This window comes from Arachis ipaensis, chromosome B4 (assembly GCF_059453495.1).
Source record: "Arachis ipaensis isolate K30076 ecotype BB chromosome B4, ASM5945349v1, whole genome shotgun sequence".
In the NCBI taxonomy this organism is placed as follows: domain Eukaryota; kingdom Viridiplantae; phylum Streptophyta; class Magnoliopsida; order Fabales; family Fabaceae; genus Arachis; species Arachis ipaensis.
The window spans coordinates 55,477,879-55,496,930 of record NC_142439.1 but is presented as its reverse complement, the minus strand read 5'-3'; the positions used below and the strand labels follow the sequence as shown (position 1 = coordinate 55,496,930).

General features: G+C 39.4%; 1 non-coding gene across 1 annotated transcript; it reads left to right on the top strand.

Moving 5' to 3' along the window:
- The first annotated feature begins 17,777 nt into the window (after nt 1-17,777).
- On the top strand, nt 17,778-17,885 carry LOC148567641 (small nucleolar RNA R71). The gene has a single exon (XR_015882962.1). It is a non-coding gene; the product is annotated as a small nucleolar RNA R71 (small nucleolar RNA).
- Nucleotides 17,886-19,052: the final 1,167 nt, after the last annotated feature.

The following is a 19,052-nucleotide window of genomic DNA, read 5'->3' as shown; positions in this document are numbered from 1 at the left end:
GCTCAGCTTTTGAGGAGGAAAGAACTTGGCTAAGAAAGCCGTGACCAGCTTATCCCAAGAGTTCAGGCTGTCTTTAGGTTGAGAGTCCAACCATATTCTAGCTCTGTCTCTTACAGCAAAAGGAAAAAGCATGAGCCTATAGACTTCAGGATCTACTCCATTAGTCTTAACAGTATCACATATCTGCAAGAATTCAGTTAAAAACTGAAAAGGATCTTCAGATGGAAGTCCATGAAACTTGCAGTTCTGCTGCATCAGAGAAACTAATTGAGGTTTCAGCTCAAAGTTGTTTGCTCCAATGGCAGGAATGGAGATGCTTCTTCCCTGTAAATTGGAATTAGGTGCAGTAAAGTCACCAAGCATCCTCCTTGCATTATTATTATTTTCGACTGCCATCTCCTCTTCCTGTTCGAAAATTTCTGAAAGGTTATCTCTGGATTGTTGTAATTTAGCTTCTCTTAATTTTCTCTTCAGAGTCCTTTCAGGTTCTGGATCTGCTTCAACAAGAATGTTCTTGTCCTTGCTCCTGCTCATATGACAAAGAAGAGGGCACAGAGAAAATAATAATAATAATATGGATCCTTTATATCACAGTATAGAGGTCCTTGTGTTAGTAGAAGAAAAGAAGAAGAAAATCTGAACTCAGAGAGAGAGAGAGGGTTCAGATTTTTTGGTGATGTGAGGAAGAGATGTTAGTAGATGAATAAATAAATAGAAGGAGATGAGGGAGAAGGATTTTCGAAAATAATTTTTGAAAAAGAGTTAGTGATTTTCGAAAATAGTTTTTGAAAAAGGTTAGTAGTTTTCGAAAATTAAGATTTAAAAATTAAAATAATTAGTTAATTAAAAAGAAATTTTGAAAAAGAGGGAAGGGATTTTCGAAAATTAGAGAGAGAGAGAGTTAGTTAGGTAGTTTTGAAAAAGATAAGAAACAAACAAAAAGTTAGTTAGTTAGTTGAAACAAATTTGAAAAGATAAGAAGTTAGGAAGTTAGAAAAGATATTTTGAAATAAAATTTTTGAAAAAGGTAAGATAAGAAGATATTTTTGAAAACATATGATAGAAATTAGTTTTTGAAAAAGATTTGATTTTTAAAATCTCAATTAATGACTTGATTCACAAGAAATCATAAAATATGATTCTAGAACTTAAAGTTTGAATCTTTCTTAACAAATAAGTAACAAACTTGAAATTTTTGAATCAAAACATTAATTGATGATGTTATTTTCGAAAATATGATGTAAAATTAAGAAAAAGATTTTTGAAAAATATTTTTGGAATTTTCGAAAATAACTAGGAAATTGAAAAAGATTTGATTTTTGAAAAAGATTTTGGAAAAGATGAGATTTTTAAATTGAAAATTTGATTTGAATCATAAAAACAACTAGATTTTAAAAATTTTTGAAAAAGTCAAATCTAATTTTCGAAATTATGAGAGAAAAGAGGGAAAGATATTTTTTTGATTTTTTGACTTTTTAATGATGAGAGAGAAAACCATGAAAATTACGCAATGCATGAGAATTTTAGATCAAAACATGTGATGCATGCAAGAATGCTATGAATGTCAAGATGAACACCAAGAACACTATGAAGATCATGATGAACATCAAGAACATATTTTTGAAAAATTTTTAATGCAAAGAAAACATGCAAGACACCAAACTTAGAATTCTTCAATGCTTAGACACTAAGAATTCAAGAATGCATATGAAAAACAAGAAAAGACACAAAACATGCAAATGCAAAGATCAAACAAGAAGACTTACCAAGAACAACTTGAAGATCATAAAGAACACTATGAATGCATGAATTTTTGAAAAATGCAAGATGCACATGCAATTGACACCAAACTTATAACATGACTCAAGACTCAAACAAGAAACAGAAAAATATTTTTGATTTTTATGATTTTCTAATTTTTTTGGATTTTTTTTTTTGAAAATTATTTGTAAAAGAAAAAATAAGGATTCCAAAATTTTTAATATGAATTCCAGGAATCTTGCCATGTTAGTCTAAAGCATCAGTCCAGGAATTAGACATGGCTCACTAGCCAGCCAAGCTTTCAATGAAAGCTCCGGTCCAAAACACCAGACATGGCCAATAGCCAGCCAAGCTTCAGCAAACATAGATACCTCTCATGTATACAACAGCTGATATTTCATCCAACTTCATATACTTATGAGTGGAAGCCTCAGTCCAAAAGAATTTAGACATGGCTTTACAGCCAGCCAGGCTTCACATGCTTCATGAAACACTAGAATTTATTCTTTAAAAATTTTGAATAAATTTTTTTTTTCGAAAACAGGTGAGAAAATTTTGAAATATTTTTGAAAAATTTTTGAAAAGAAAACAAAAAGAAAATTACCTAATCTGAGCAACAAGATGAACCGTCAGTTGTCCAAACTCGAACAATCCCCGGCAACGGCACCAAAAATTTGGTGCGCAGAAATTGTGATTACACTTTAATTATGTAAAATTCATTGCTCTTTCTTTCTCTGGTAATGGCGCCAAAAACATGATGCCAATACCATGGTTCACAACTTTGCACAACTAACCAGCAAGTGCACTGGGTCGTCCAAGTAATACCTTACGTGAGTAAGGGTCGAATCCCACGGAGATTGTTGGTATGAAGCAAGCTATGGTCACCTTACAAATCTCAGTCAGGTAGGGTTAAATGTGATTGGATTAGATAATTAAAAGATAAATAATAAAGGATAGAAATACTTATGTAAATCATTGGTGAGAATTTCAGATAAGCGAATAGAGATGCTTTCGTTCCTCTGAACCTCTGCTTTCCCGCTATCTTCATCCAATCAGTCTTACTCCTTTCCACGGCTGGCTTTATGTGATACATCACCATTATCAATGGCTACTTTTGGTCTTCTCTCGGGAAAATGATCCAAATGCCCTGTCACGGCATGGCTAATCGTCTGGAGGCATCACCCTTGTCAATGGTTTCATCCTATCCTCTCAGTGAAAATGGTCAACGCACCCTGTCATGGCACGGCTATTCATCTGTCGGTTCTCGATCCTGCTGGAATAGGATTTACTATCCTTTTGCGTCTGTCACAACGCCCGGCAATCGTGAGTTTGAAGCTCATCACAGTCATTCAATCATTGAATCCTACTCGAAATACCATAGACAAGGTTTAGACCTTCCGGATTCTCTTGAATGCCGCCATCATTCTAGCTTACACCATGAAGATTCCGATTAAGAGATCTAAGAGATACTCATTCAATCTAATGTAGAACGGAAGTGGTTGTCAGGCACGCGTTCATAGGGAATGATGATGATTGTCACATTCATCACATTCAGGTTGAAGTGCGAATGAATATCTTAGAAGCAAAATAAGATGAATTGAATAGAAAACAGTAGTACTTTGCATTAATCTTTGAGGAACAGCAGAGCTCCACACCTTAATCTATGGAGTGTAGAAATTCTACCGTTGAAAATAAATAAGTGAAAGGTCCAGGCATGGCCGAGATGGCCAACCCCCAAAACGAGATCACAGGATCAAAATACAATCCAGGATGTCTAATACAATAGTAAAAGGTCCTATTTATAATAAACTAGTCACTAGGGTTTACAGAAATAAGTAATTGATGCATAAATCCACTTCCGGGACCCACTTGGTGTGTGCTTGGGCTGAGCTTGAGTGTTGCACGTGTAGAGGTCCTTCTTGGAGTTGAACGCCAGCATTTGTGCCAGTTTGGGCGTTCAAATCTGGTTTTGGATCCTTTTCTGGCGCTGGACGCCAGAATTGGGCAGAGAGCTGGCGTTGAACGCCAGTATGCATCGTCTATTCTTGGCCAAAGTATGGACTATTATATACTGCTGGAAAGCCCTGGATGTCTACTTTCCAACGAAATTGGAAGCGCGCCATTTTGAGTTCTGTAGCTCCAGAAAATCCACTTTGAGTGCAGGGAGGTCAGAATCCAACAGCATCAGCAGTCCTTCTTCAACCTCTGAATCTGATTTTTGCTCAAGTCCCTCAATTTCAGCCAGAAAATACCTAAAAACACAGAAAAACACACAAGCTCATAGTAAAGTTCAGAAATGTGAATTTAAAATAAAAACTAATGAAAACATCCCTAAAAGTAACTAGATCCTACTAAAAACATACTAAAAACAATGCCAAAAAGCGTATAAATTATCCGCTCATCACAAGTCAATATGATTTCTCAAAGTCTGTCTGGATTGCAAGCTGCACCGGGCAGTACTAAGGACGCTTCATCTGAAGAAGAAGCTTATGATCCTGAGAAACCTTCAATGGAAGAGGTGAATTACATGGGTGAACCCTATGGAAACACCTATAATCCTTCATGGAGAAATCATCCTAATCTCTCATGGAAGGATCAACAGAGGCCTCAACAAGGCTTCAATAACAATAATGGTAGAAGAAACAGGTTTAGCAATGGCAAACCTTTTCCATCATCTTCTCAGCAGCAGACAGAGAATTCTAAGCAAAGCCACTCTAACTTAGCAACCATGGTCTCTGATCTAATTAAAACCACTCTTTCATGACTGAAACAAGGTCCTCCATTAGAAATTTGGAGGCACAAGTGGGTCAGCTGAGCAAGAAAGTTACTGAACTCCCTTCTAGTACTCTTCCAAGCAATACAGAAGAGAACCCAAAAGGAGAGTGCAAGGCCATAAACACAATCAACATGGCCGAATTTGGAGAGGAGGAAGAGGCAGTGATCGCCACTGAGGAAGACCTCAATGGACGTCCACTGACCTCCAATGAGTTCCCTAATAAGGAACCATGGGAATCTGAGGCTCATAATGAGACCATAGAGATTCCATTGGATTTACTTCTGCCATTCATGAGCTCTGATGAGTATTCTTCCTCTGAAGAGGATGAAGATGTTACTGAAGAGCAAGTTGCTAAGTACCTTGGAGCAATCATGAAGCTAAATGACAAGTTATTTGGTAATGAGACTTGGGAGGATGAACCCCCTTTGCTCACCAAAGAACTGGATGACTTGACTAGGCAGAAATTACCTTAAAAGAGACAAGATCCTGGGAAGTTCTCAATACCCTGTACCATAGGCACCATGACCTTTGAGAAAGCTCTATGTGACTTAGGGTCAAGCATAAACCTTATGCCTCTCTCTGTAATGGAGAAGCTAGGGATTATTGAGGTACAAGCTGCAAGAATCTCACTAGAGATGGCAGACAATTCAAGAAAACAAGCTTATGGACTTGTAGAGGATGTTTTGGTAAAGGTTGGAAACCACTACATCCCTTCTGATTTTATAGTCCTAGAGACTGGGAAGTGCATGGATGAATCCCTCATCCTTGGCAGACCCTTCCTAGCCACAGGCAAAGGCTGTGATTGATGTTGACAGAGGAGAATTGATCATTCAAGTGAATGAAGACTCCCTTGTGTTTAAGGCTCAAGGATATCCCTCTGTAAACATGGAGAGGAAGCATGAAGAGCTTCTCTCAAAACAGAGTCAAACAGAGCCCCCACAGTCAAACTCTAAGTTTGGTGTTGGGAGGCCACAACCAAGCTCTAATTTTGGTGTTGAACCCCCACATTCAAACTCTAAGTTTGGTGTTGGGAGGTTCCAACATTGCTCTGAACATCTGTGAGGCTCCATGAGAGCCCACTGTCAAGCTACTGACATTAAAGAAGCGCTTGTTGGGAGGCAACCCAATGTTATATCTATCTATTTTCCATTGTTATTTTATGTTTTTTGTAGGCTGATGATCATGTGAAGTCACAAAAATAATTGAAAAAGCAAAAACAGAATGAAAAACAGAGAAAAAAACAGCACACCCTGGAGGAAAAGCTTGCTGGCGTTTAAACGCCAGTAAGGGCAGCAAATGGGCGTTTAACGCCCAGTCTGGCACCATTCTGGGCGTTTAACGCCAGAAAGGGGCACCAGACTGGCGTTTAACGCCAGGAATGGGCAAGGAGCTGGCGTTAAACGCCAGAAAAGGGTAGCAGCCCGGCATTTAACGCCATAATTGGCAGAAAGGGCGTCTTTGTACGCCACTCGGTGCAGGGATGAGTTATCCTTGACACCTCAGGATCTGTGGACCCCACAGGATCCCCACCTACCCCACCACTCTCTCTCTTCTTCACCCATTCACCAATCACCTCAATACATCTTCCCAAAAAAAACCCCTCACCTATCAAATCCCACCATTCTCTTCACCACTCACATCCATCCTTCAAAAAACCCCACCTACCTCACCATCCAAATTCAAACCACTTTTCCTCCCAAACCCACCCATACTAGCCGAACTCTACACCCCTCTCAACTCCTATATAAACCCATCTTTACTCCTTCATTTTCACACAACCTCAACACCATTTCTCCCCCTTGGCCGAACCACAAAGCTTCCTCCATCTCCTCCGTTTTTCTTCTTCTTCTACTCTTTTCTTTCTTCTTTTGCTCGAGGATGAGCAAACCTTCTAAGTTTGGTGTGGTAAAAGCATTTGCTTTTTGTTTTTCCATAACCATTTATGGCACCTAAGGCCGGAGAAACCTCTAGAAAGAGGAAAGGGAAGGCAAAAGCTTCCACCTCTGAGTCATGGGAGATGGAGAGATTCCTCTCAAGGGTGCATCAAGACCACTTCTATGAAGTTGTGGCCAAGAAGAAAGTGATCCCTGAGGTCCCTTTCAAGAGGGAAGCCGGTTCAACTAAAAAGGCATGACCTCAAGCCCATCACTAAGAAAAGGATGGAGAAAACAAGAGAACCTCATCAAGAGCATGAGGAAATTCCACATCATAAAATCCCTGAGATACCTCAAGGGATGCATCTTCCTCCACAAAACTATTGGGAGCAAATAAACACCTCCCTAGGAGAATTGAGTTCCAACAATGGACAACTAAGGGTGGAGCACCAAGAGCATTCCATCCTCCTCCATGAAATAAGAGAAGACCAAAGAACCATGAGAGAGGAGCAACAAAGGCAAGGAAGAGACATTGAAGAGCTCAAGCACTCCATAAGATCTTCAAGAGGAAGAACAAGCCGTCATCACTAAGGTGGACCCGTTCTTTAACTTCCTTGTTCTTTATTTTCCTGTTTTTCGAAAATTGTGCTTTATGTCTATTTATGTTTGTATCTTTATTACATGATCATTAGTGTCTAAGTGTCTATGCCTTAAAGCTATGAAAATGAATCCATCACCTTTCTTAAATGAAAAATGTTTTTAATTGAAAAAGAAAAAGAAGTATATGAATTTTGAATTTTAAAACAGTTTAATTATTTTGATATGGTGGCAATGCTATTGTTTTTCTGAATGAATGCTTGAACAGTGCATATTTTTGAATTTGATTGTTTATGAATGTTAAAATTGTTGGCTCTTGAAAGAATGATGGGAAAAGGAAAAATGTTATCTGATGATCTGAAAAATCATAAAATTGATTCTTGAAGCAAGAAAAAGCAGTGAAAAGCTTGCAGAAAAAAAAAAGAAAAGCAAGTAGAAAAAGCCAATACCCTTTTAAACCAAAAGACAAGGGTGATAAAAAGGATCCAAGGCTTTGAGCATCAGTGGATAGGAGGGCCCACAGGAATAAAATCCTGGCCTAAGCGGCTAAACCAAGCTGTCCCTAACCATGTGCTTGTGGCGTGAAGGTGTCAAGTGAAAACTTGAGACTAAGCGGTTAAAGTCAAGGTCCAAAGCAAAAAGAAGAGTGTGCTTAAGAACCCTGGACACCTCTAATTGGGGACTCTAGCAAAGCTGAGTCACAATCTGAAAAGGTTCACCCAGTTATGTGTCTGTGGCATTTATGTATCCGGTGGTAATACTGGAAAACAAAGTGCTTAGGGCCACGGCCAAGACTCATAAAGTAGCTGTGTTCAAGAATCAACATACTTAACTAGGAGAGTCAATAACACTATCTGGATTCTGAGTTCCTATAGATGCCAATCATTCTAAACTTCAAAGGATAAAGTGAGATGCCAAAACTGTTCAGAAGCAAAAAGCTAAAAGCCCCGCTCATCTAATTAATACTGATCTTCATAGATGTTTTTGAAATTCATTGTATATTCTCTTCTTTTTATCCTATTTGATTTTCAGTTGCTTGGGGACAAGCAACAATTTAAGTTTGGTGTTGTGATGAGTGGATAATTTATATGCTTTTTGGCATTTTTTTAGTATGTTTTTAGCATGTTTTAGTTAGTTTTTATTATATTTTTATCAGAATCCAACAGCATCTGCAGTCTTTCTTCAACCTCTGAATCTGATTTTTGCTCAAGTCCCTCAATTTTAGCCAGAAAATACCTGAAATCACAGAAAAACACACAAACTCATAGTAAAGTCCAGAAATGTGATTTTTGTTTAAAAACTAATAAAATATACTAAAAACTAACTAAATCACACTAAAAACTATGTAAAAATAATGCCAAAAAGCGTATAAATTATCCGCTCATCATTTACCATCGCGCTGTGCAAGCGCGGCACCTACAGCATGGTTTGACGCATCGCACATTATCTCAAAATTTAGCGTCCAGTTTGGGCCTCGCACAATCGGTGCTGTGGTAAGAACTCTCCTTAGCTCTTCAAATGCACGCACACATGCACTGTCAAACTCAAAGTCCACATCTTTTTGGAGTAGGAGCGACAATGGCAAAGCAATCTTGCTGAAATCTTTAATAAAGCGCCTGTAGAATCCTGCATGTCCTAAAAACGAGCGGACCTCCCTCACAGATGAGGGGTGAGGTAAAGTGGTGATAACATCGACCTTGACTGAGTTTACAGAAATGCCTTCATGAGATACTACATGCCCCAACACTATACCTTGTCTTACCATAAAGCGACATTTTTCAAAATTCAAGACAAGGTTAGTGTCAACACATCTAGCTAAGACCTTGGCCATGTTTTCTAAGCAACAACCAAATGAAGTTCCATAAACACTGAAGTCATCCAGAAAGACTTCCATACAATTCTCCATCAAATCGGAAAAGACACTCGTCATACACAACTGAAAAGTAGCAGGTGCATTACATAGTCCAAATGGCATCCTTTTGTAGGCAAAGGTGCCAAAAGGACAAGTGAATGTGGTCTTTTCCTGATCCTCATGAGCAATGTGAATCTGGAAGTAACCAGTGAATCCATCAAGAAAACAATAATGGGATTTACCCGCCAAACGGTCCAACATCTGATCGATAAAGGGCAAAGGGTAGTGGTCCTTCCTTGTAGCGGCGTTCAATCTTCTATAATCGATGCATACTCGCCACGCATTTTGTACTCTCTTGGTGACCACTTCACCATCATCTTTTTTAACCGCAGTGATGCCTGATTTCTTGGGAACAACCTGGACCAGGCTCACCTACTCACTGTCAGAAATTGGGTATATGATACCCGCATCAAGTAGCCTAGTGACCTCCTTCTTTACCACATCGAGGATGGTTGGGTTGAGTCTCCTTTGCGGTTGCCTAACCGGCCTAGCTCCCTCTTGGAGAAATATATGATGCTTGCACTTGCGAGGGTCAATCCCCACAATATCGGCTAGGCTCCAACCAATTGCCTTCTTGTACTTTCTTAGAACATCTAGGAGCTTCCCTTCTTCTTTACTAGAAAGCTCACTAGCAATAATGACCGGAAACCTTTGGTTGTCCTCTAAGAAAGAATACTTCAAATGAGATGGAAGAGGCTTCAGTTCATTCTTTGCCTAAAGCTGAGGTTCCTTTTCATCAAGCTCACGGAGTTCATTCTCAACAACTTTCTCTTCTTTTCACACATCTGCCACCACTTCATCGATTACATCAGATCGGAGAACGGAATGCTCTTTGGGAGGATGCTTCATGGCTTCTTCCAAATTGAACTTGATAGTCTTGTCTCCAACCTCAAAGGAGTATGTGCCGGTGCAGGCATCTAACTTGAATTTAGAGGTCTTAAGGAAGGGTCTACCAAGTAGAACGGAGGATGAGCTTCTATTTTCTGTTGGAGGCATTTCAAGGATGTAAAAGTCAACCGAAAAGACTAAGTCCTTGATCGCCACAAGTACATCTTCTGCTATTCCCATCATCGTGATCACACTTTTATCGGCTAAGGCAAACTTCGCCGTCGACTTCTTTAATGGAGCTAAATTCAACCACATAAAGATAGAAAGCGGCATGATGCTTACGCAAGCTCCTAGGTCACACATATAGTCATGAAAGGTGTGCCCACCAATACAACAAGACACCAAACAAGGTCCAGGGTCACCATATTTTTTTGGAATAGGCTCCATCAAGGAAGAAATTGAACTACCTAAGGATAATGTCTCCAACTCTCCTATCCTATCCTTGTGTGTACCCAAGTCTTTTAAAAATTTTGCATATTTCGGAATTTGTTGGATAGCATCAAGAAGTGGTATGGTTACCTCAACCTTCTTGAACACTAGAAGCATATTCAAATCAAATTCTGGAGTCTTCTTTGCTTTCTTCACCATGGAAGAGAATGGGATAGGAATGGACTCATCCACTATGGCTTTCCTCTTGGGTTCCTTAAGGCTTACTCCTTCTTCCTCATGCCTTTTGTCTACCTCCTCTTCTTCATGCGGAGCTTCAACAACCACTTCTTCCTCATAAATGTCTTCCATAACCCTAGGAGGTATCTCCTCCAATGTAGTCCCCGACCGTAGAGTGATGGCATTGAGACCACCATTGGGGTTTGGTTGGGGTTGGGATGGAAGGTTAGAAGAGCTTGAGGGTTGGTTGGTGTTTTTATTGGGAGAGGGCATGGTCATCTTTGAAAGCATGTTAGTGAGATTGGCCAATTGAGTGCCCAAGGCATCAAATTGAGCCTTGTTGCTCTCGTCCCATTTCTCCATAGCGATTCTAAGCTCATCAACTTGATTGGTGGAAGATGAAGAGGTTTGGTTGGATTGTTGTCTATGGTGTGGTGCTTGGTATTTGGTGTAGTTGCATTGGTTTTGGTTGGGGTGATTTTGGTTGGCTTGGTGGTTGGTGTTGTTATGGTGTTATTGAGATGAAGATTTGTTGTTGTTGTGATGATAAGAAGAGTTGTTCCATCTTTGGTTTTGAATGCTCTCTTGTACATTATCCCTCCACCCTTGATTTTGATTACTACCATGAGGATAGTTGTTTTGGCCTTGAGAAGGATAGGGCGGACGGTTGTTGTAATTCACATTGGCCACTACAAGGGCATGCTCCTCTTGAATTTGATGGCATTGATCGGTGTAATATGTGGTGCTAGAGCACAAACCACAAATCCTAGGAGGGCCTTCAAGTTGAGCAACTGGGGGTGGGGCTTGGATGGTGTGGATGGAGTAGTATTCATTTTGATCTTTTTGTATTTGCGTAAGGATAGTGGTCATGTCCCCAAGCGCCTTGGTCAAGTGGTGCGCAGAAATCGTGACGGTTCCATTCCTTGGTAACGGCACTAAAAAATTTATACGTACGTTCAAAATCTTAATTCTTTGTCACAACTTCGCACAACTAACCAGCAAGTGCACTGGGTCGTCCAAGTTATAAACCTTACGTGAGTAAGGGTCGATCCCACGGAGATTGTCGGCTTGAAGCAAGCTATGGTCACCTTATAAATCTCAGTCAGGCGGATTCAAATGGTTATAGAGTTTTAATAATTAAATAGATAATTAAAATATGAACTAGGATAGAGATACTTATGTAATTCATTGGTGAGAATTTCAGATAAGAGTATAGAGATGCTTTCGTTCCTCTGAACCTCTGCTTTCCTGCTGTCTTCATCCAACCATTCCTACTCCTTTCCATGGCAAGCTTTATGTAGGGCATCACCGTTGTCAATGGCTACATCCCATCCTCTCTGTGAAAATGGTCCAATGCACTGTCACTGCATGGCTAATCATCTGTCGGTTCTCGATCATACTGGAATAGGATTTACTATCCTTTTGCGTCTGTCACTATGCCCAGCACTCGCGAGTTTGAAGCTCGTCACAGCCATCCCTTCCCAGATCCTACTCGGAATACCACAGACAAGGTTTAGACTTTTCGGATCTCAAGAATGGCCATCCATGGGTTCTAACTTATACCACGAAGATTCTAATATCTCGGACTTGGTTCTCTGTATTAGATATCTAAGAGAAATTCATTCTAGCTTGTTTGCATGTAGAACGGAAGTGTTTGTCAGGCACGCATTCATAAGTGGGAATGATGATGAGCGTCACATAATCATCACATTCATCATGTTCTTGGGTGCGAATGGATATCTTAGAATAGGAATAAGCTTGAATTGAATAGAAAAAGAGTAGTACTTTGTATTAATTCATGAGGAACAGCAGAGCTCCACACCTTAATCTATGGTGTGTAGAAACTCTACCATTTAAAAAAACATAAGTGATAATGGTCTAGGCATGGCCGAATGGCCAGCCCCCATGAAAGTCTAAGATAGCATAAAACTGATCAAAGATCTCTACAAAGATAGTAAAAAGTCCTATTTATACTAAACTAGTTACTAGGGTTTACAAAAATGAGTAAATGATGCAGAAATCAACTTCCGGGACCCACTTGGTGTATGCTTGGGCTGAGCATTGAGCTTTACACGTGTAGAGGTCTTTCCTGGAGTTAAACGCCAGTTTGTAACCTGTTTCTGGAGTTTAACTCCACTTTGCAACCTGTTTCTGGCGTTTGACTCCAGAATGCAGCATGGAACTGGCGTTCAACGCCAGTTTACGTCATCCAAACTCGGGCAAAGTATAGACTATTATATATTCCTGGAAAGTCCTGGATGTCTACTTTCCAACACAATTGAGAGCGCGCCATTTTGAGTTCTGTAGCTCCAGAAAATTCACTTTGAGTGCAGGGAGGTTAGAATCCAATAGCATCTGCTGTCCTTCTTCAACCTCTGAATATGATTTTTGCTCAAGTCCCTCAATTTCAGCCAGAAATTACCTGAAATCATAGAAAAACACACAAACTCATAGCAAAATCCAGAAATGTGAATTTTAATTAAAAACTAATAAAAATATACTAAAAACTAATCAATTCATTCTAAAAACTATGTAAAAACAATGCCAAAAAGCGTATAAATTATCCGCTCATCACAACACCAAACTTAAATTGTTGCTTGTCCCCAAGCAACTGAAAATCAAATAGGTTAAAAAGAAGAGAATATACTATAAATTCAAAAATATCAATGAAACTTAGCTCCAATCAGATGAGCGGGACTTGTAGCTTTTTGCCTCTTGAATAGTTTTGGCATCTCACTTTATCCATTGAATAGTTTTGGCATCTCACTTTATCCATTGAATAGTTTTGGCATCTCACTTTACCACCGGATACATAAATGCCACAGACACATAACTGGGTGAACCTTTTTAGATTGTGACTCAGCTTTGCTAAAGTTTCCAATTAGAGGTGTCGAGGGTTCTTAAGCACACTCTTCTTTTTGCTTTGGACCTTGACTTTAACCGCTCAGTCTCAAGTTTTAACTTGACACCTTCACGCCACAAGCACATAGTTAGGGACAACTTGGTTTAACCGCTTAGGCCAGGATTTTATTCCTTTAGGCCCTCCTATCCACTGATGCTCAAAGCCTTGGATCCTTTTTTATTACCCTTGCCTTTTGATTTTAAGGGCTATTGGCTTTTTGCTCTTGCCTTTTGGTTTAAAGAGCTTTTGGCTTTTTCTGCTTGCTTTTTCTTTTTCTCTTTTTTCTTTTATTTTCGCCATTTTTCTGTTCTTTTTTTTTCTTCAAGCTTTTGTATTCACTTCTTTTTCTTACTTCAAGAATCATTCTTATGATTTTTCAGATTATCAAATAACATTTCTCCTTTTTCATCATTCTTTCAAGAGCCAACATATTTAACATTTATAAGCAACAACTTCAAAAGACATATGCACTGTTCAAGCATTCATTCAGAAAACAAAAAGTGTTGTCACCACATCAAAATAATTAAACTAGTTTCAAGGATGAATTCGAAACCATGTACTTCTTGTTCTTTTGTAATTAAAATATTTTTCATTCAAGAAAGGTGGTGGATTCATATTCATAGCTTTAAGGCATAGACGCTTAGACACTAATGATCATGTAATAAGACACAAATATAAATAAACATAAAGCTCAAAAATCAAAAAACAAGAAAATAAATAAACAAGGAGATTAAGGAACGAGTCCACCTTAGTGAGGGTGGCATCTTCCTCTTCTTTGAAGAACCAATGGTGCTCTTGAGCTCCTCTATGTCTCTTCCTTGTCTTTCTTGCTCCTCCCTCATAGCTCTTTGATCTTCTCTAATTTCATGGAGGATGACGGAGTGCTCTTGGTGCTCCACCCTTAGTTGTCTCATGTTGGAACTTAATTCTCCTAGGGAAGTGTTGATTTGTTCCCAATAGTTTTGTGGAGGGAAGTGCATCCCTTGAGGTATCTCAGGGATTTCATGGTGAGGAATCTCCTCATGCTCATGTTGAGGTCCTAGATCTCTTGTTTGCTCCATCCTTTTCTTAGTGATGGGCTTATCATATTCAATGAGGATATCTCCCTCTATGTCAATTCCAGCTGAATTGTAGAGGTGGCATATGAGGTGAGGAAAGGCTAACCTTGCCCAAGTGGAGGACTTGTCAGCCAACTTGTAGAGTTCTTGAGGTATAATCTCATGAACTTCCACCTCTTCTCCAATCATGATACTATGGATCATAATGGCCCGGTCTATAGTAACTTCAGACCGGTTACTAGTAGGAATGATTGAGCGTTGAATGAACTCTAGCCATCCCCTAGCCACTGGTTTGAGGTCATGCCTTCTTAGTTGAACCGGCTTGCCTCTTGAGTCAATTTTCCATTGAGCTCCTTCCTCACATATGTCTATGAGGACTTGGTCCAACCTTTGATCAAAGTTGACCCTTCTTGTGTAGGGGTGTGCGTTTTCTTGTGTAGGGGTGTGCCTTACATTTTCCGAACTGAAATCTAAGTATTTTCCCCGAACCATAGTAAGCCAATGCTTTGGATTTGGGTTCACACTTTGTTCATAGTTCCTTGTGATCCATGCGTTTGCATAGAACTCATGAACCATTAGGATCCCGATTTGTTGAATGGGGTTGGTGAGAACTTCCCAACCTCTTCTTTGAATCTCAAGTCGGATCTCTGGATACTCATTCCTTTTGAGCTTGAAAGGAACCTCAGGGATCACTTTCTTCTTGGTCACAACTTCATAGAAGTGGTCTTGATGGACCTTTGAGATGAATCTCTCCATCTCCCATAACTCAGAGGTGGAAGCAATTGCCTTCCCTTTCCTCTTTCTAGAGGTTTCTCTGGCCTTAGGTGCCATAAATGGTTATGGAAAAATAAAAAGCAATGCTTTTACCACACCAAACTTAAAATGTTTGCTCGTCCCCGAGCAAAAGAAGAAAGAAAGAAGTAGAAGAAGAAGAGAAATGGAGGAGATGGAGAGAGAGTAGGTTTCAGCCAAGTGGAAGAAGAGAGGGTTGTGTTGTGTGAAATAGAAGAAGGAATGAGGGGTTTATATAGAAGTGGAGAGGAGTTTAGGGTTCGGCCATTTAGGGTTGGGTTTGGGAGGGAAAATATTTTGAATTTGAAGGTAGGTAGGGTTTATGGGGAACGGAAGATGGATGTGAGTGGTGAGGGGGTGATAGGAAAGAGTGATTGAAGTGATTGGTAAAGGGCATTTGTGGAAGAGAGTTATGAAAAGGTATGAAGAGGAGAGAATAGGGTTGGGTGGGGATCCTGTAGGGTTCACAGATCCTGAGGGGATCCTGTGGGGTCCACAGATCAAGTAGGGTCAAGGACTTAACATCCCTGCTCCAATTAGGCGTGTAAAACGCTCTTGCTATGTAATCCTGGCGTTTAACGCCAGACTGCTGCCTATTTCTGGCGTTAAACGCCACTTCCATGCTCTGTTCTGGTGTTTAACACCAGGTAGATGCTTGTTTCTGGCGTTAAACACCAGCTTGGTGCCTGTTTCTGGCGTTTAAACGCCAGACTGTTCTCCTCAAGGGTGTGCTATTTTTCATTCTATTTTTCATTCTGTTTTTGATTTTTCAGTAGTTTTTGTGACTTCACATGATCATCAACCTAAAGAAACACGAAATAAAAAAAGAGAATAAAATATATATGATTAAATAACATTGGGTTGCCTCCCAATAAGCGCTTCTTTAATGTCAATAGCTTGACAGTGAGCTCTCATGGAGCCTCACAGATAATCAGCGCAAGGTTGGAACCTTCCAACACCAAACTTAGATTTTGAATGTGGGGGTTCAACACCAAACTTAGAGTTTGGTAGTGGCCCCCCAACACCAACTTAGAGTTTGACTGTGGGGGCTTTGGTTGACTCTGCAGTGAGAGAAGCTTTTCATGCTTCCTCTCCATGGTTACAGAAGGAGATCCTTGAGTTTTAAATACAAGGTTGTCTTCATTCAGTTGAAGGATCAATTCTCCTCTGTCCACATCAATCACAGCTCATGCTGTAGCTAGGAAGGGTCTTCCAAGGATGATGGATTCATCCTCATCCTTCCTTGTGTCTAGGATTATGAAATCAGCAAGGATGTAAAGGCCTTCAACCTTTACTAACACGTCCTCTACCTGTCCGTAAGCCTGTTTTCTTGAGTTGTCTGCCATCTCTAATGAGATTCTGGCAGCTTGCACCTCAAAGATTCTCAGTTTCTCCATACAGAGAGTGGCATGAGATTTATCCCTGATCCAAGGTCACATAGAGCCTTCTCAAAGGTCATGGCGCCTATGATACAAGGTATTAAGAAGTTTCCAGGATCCTGTTTCTTCTGAGGCAATGTCAGTTGATCCAGATCACTCAGTTTATTGATGAGCAAGGGAGGTTCATCTTCCCACGTCTCATTACCAAATAATTTGGCATTCAGCTTCATGGTTGCACCAAGGTACTTGGCAACTTGCTCTTCAGTGACATCTTCATTCTCTTCAGAAGAAGAATACTCATCAGAGCTCATGAATGGTATAAGGAGGTTTAATGGAATCTCTATGATCTCTAGATGAGCCTCAGATTCCTTTGGTTCCTCAGAGGGAAACTCCTTGTTGATCACTGGACGTCCCAGGAGGTCTTCCTCACTGGGATTCACGTCCTCTCCCTCCCTTGTAGGTTCGGCCATGATGGTTAAATCAATGGCCTTGCACTCTCTTTTTGGATTCTCTTCTGTATTGCTTGGGAGAGTAGTAGGAGGAGTTTCAGTGACTCTTTTACTCAGCTGGCCCACTTGTGCCTCCAAATTTCTAATGGAGGACCTTGTTTCATTCATGAAACTTAAAGTGGCCTTAGATAGATCAGAGACTATATTTGCTAAGCTAGATGGATTCTGCTCAGAATTCTCTATCTGTTGCTGAGTGGATGATGAAAAAAGCTTGCTATTGCTAAACCTGTTTCTTCCACCATTATTAAAGCTTTGTAGAGGCTTTTGTTGATCCTTCCATGAGAAATTTGGATGATTTCTCCATGAGGGATTATAGGTGTTTCTATAGGGTTCACCCATGTAATTCACCTCTGCTATTGCAGGGTTCTCAGGATCATAAGCTTCTTCTTCAGAAGATGCCTCTTTAGTACTGTTGGATGATTCCTTCAATCCATTCAGACTCTGAGAGATCATATTGACTTGCTGAGTCAATATTTTATTCTGAGCCAATATGGCATTCAGAGTATCAATTTCAAGAACTCCCTTCCTCATAGGCATCCCATTACTTACAGGATTCCTTTAAGAAGTGTACATAAACTGGTTATTTGCAACCATGTCAATGAGTTCTTGAGCTTCTGCAGGCGTTTTCTTTAGGTGGATGGATCCACCTGCAGAATAGTCCAGTGAAATCTTTGATAACTTAGACAGACCATCATAGAATATATCCAGGATGGTCCATTCTGAAAGCATGTCAGAAGGACACTTTTTGGTCAGTTCCTTGTATCTCTCCCAAGCTTCATAGAGGGATTCTCCTTCTTTCTGTCTGAAGGTTTGAACATCCACTCTAAGCTTGCTAAGCTTTTGAGGAGGAAAGAACTTGGCTAAGAAAGCCGTGACCAGCTTATCCCAAGAGTTCAGGCTGTCTTTAGGTTGAGAGTCCAACCATACTCTAGCTCTGTCTCTTACAGCAAAGGGAAAAAGCATAAGCCTGTAGACCTCGGGATCAACCCCATTGGTCTTAACAGTATCACAGATCTGCAAGAATTCTGTTAAGAACTGAAAAGGATCTTCTGATGGAAGTCCATGAAACTTGCAATTCTGTTGCATCAGAGAAACTAATTGAGGCTTAAGCTCAAAATTGTTTGCTCCAATGGCAGGGATTAAGATGCTTCTTCCATGTAAATTGGAATTTGGTGCAGTAAAGTCACCAAGTATCTTCCTTGCATTGTTATTATTTTCGGCCATGTCTCCTTCTTTTTCGAAAATTTCTGTCAGATTTTCTCCAGAGAATTGTGCTTTAGCTTCCCTTAGCTTCCTCTTCAGAGTCCTTTCAGGTTCAGGATCAGCCTCAACAAGAATGTTCTTATCCTTGCTCCTACTCATATGAAAAAGAAGAAAATAGAAAAAAAAATATGGAATCCTCTATGTCACAGTATAGAGATTCCTTTATGTGAGTAGAAGAAGATAAGAATAAAAGAAGAGAAATTCGAACGCCAAGAGGAAGAGAGGGTTCGAATTTTGAGATGAAGAGAAGTGTTAGTAAATAAATAAATAAATAAATAAATAATTAGAAGGAGATGAGAGAGAGGAAATTTCAAAAATTAATTAAATTAAAATTAAAATTTAAGTTAAATTTTGAAAATTAAAATTGAAATCAAATTAAATTAAATTTTTAAAACAATTAATTAATTAAAAAGGAATTTTTTTTGAAAAAGAGGGAAGGGATTTTCAAAAATTAGAGAGAGAATTAGTTAGGTAGTTTTGAAAAAGATATGATTGAAACAAAAAGATAAGATTGACTGAAAAAGATTTGAAAATCAATTTAAAAAAGATAAGAGGTTAGAAAAGAAGTTAGAAAAGATTTTAAAATTGATTTTGAAAAAGATGTGATTGAAATTTATTTTGAGAAAGATTTGAAAAAAGAAATTTAAAAAGATTTGATTTTGAAATCAAAGTTGATTACTTGACTAACAAGAAACTAAAAAGATATGGTTCTAGAGTAACAAACAGTTGATTTTG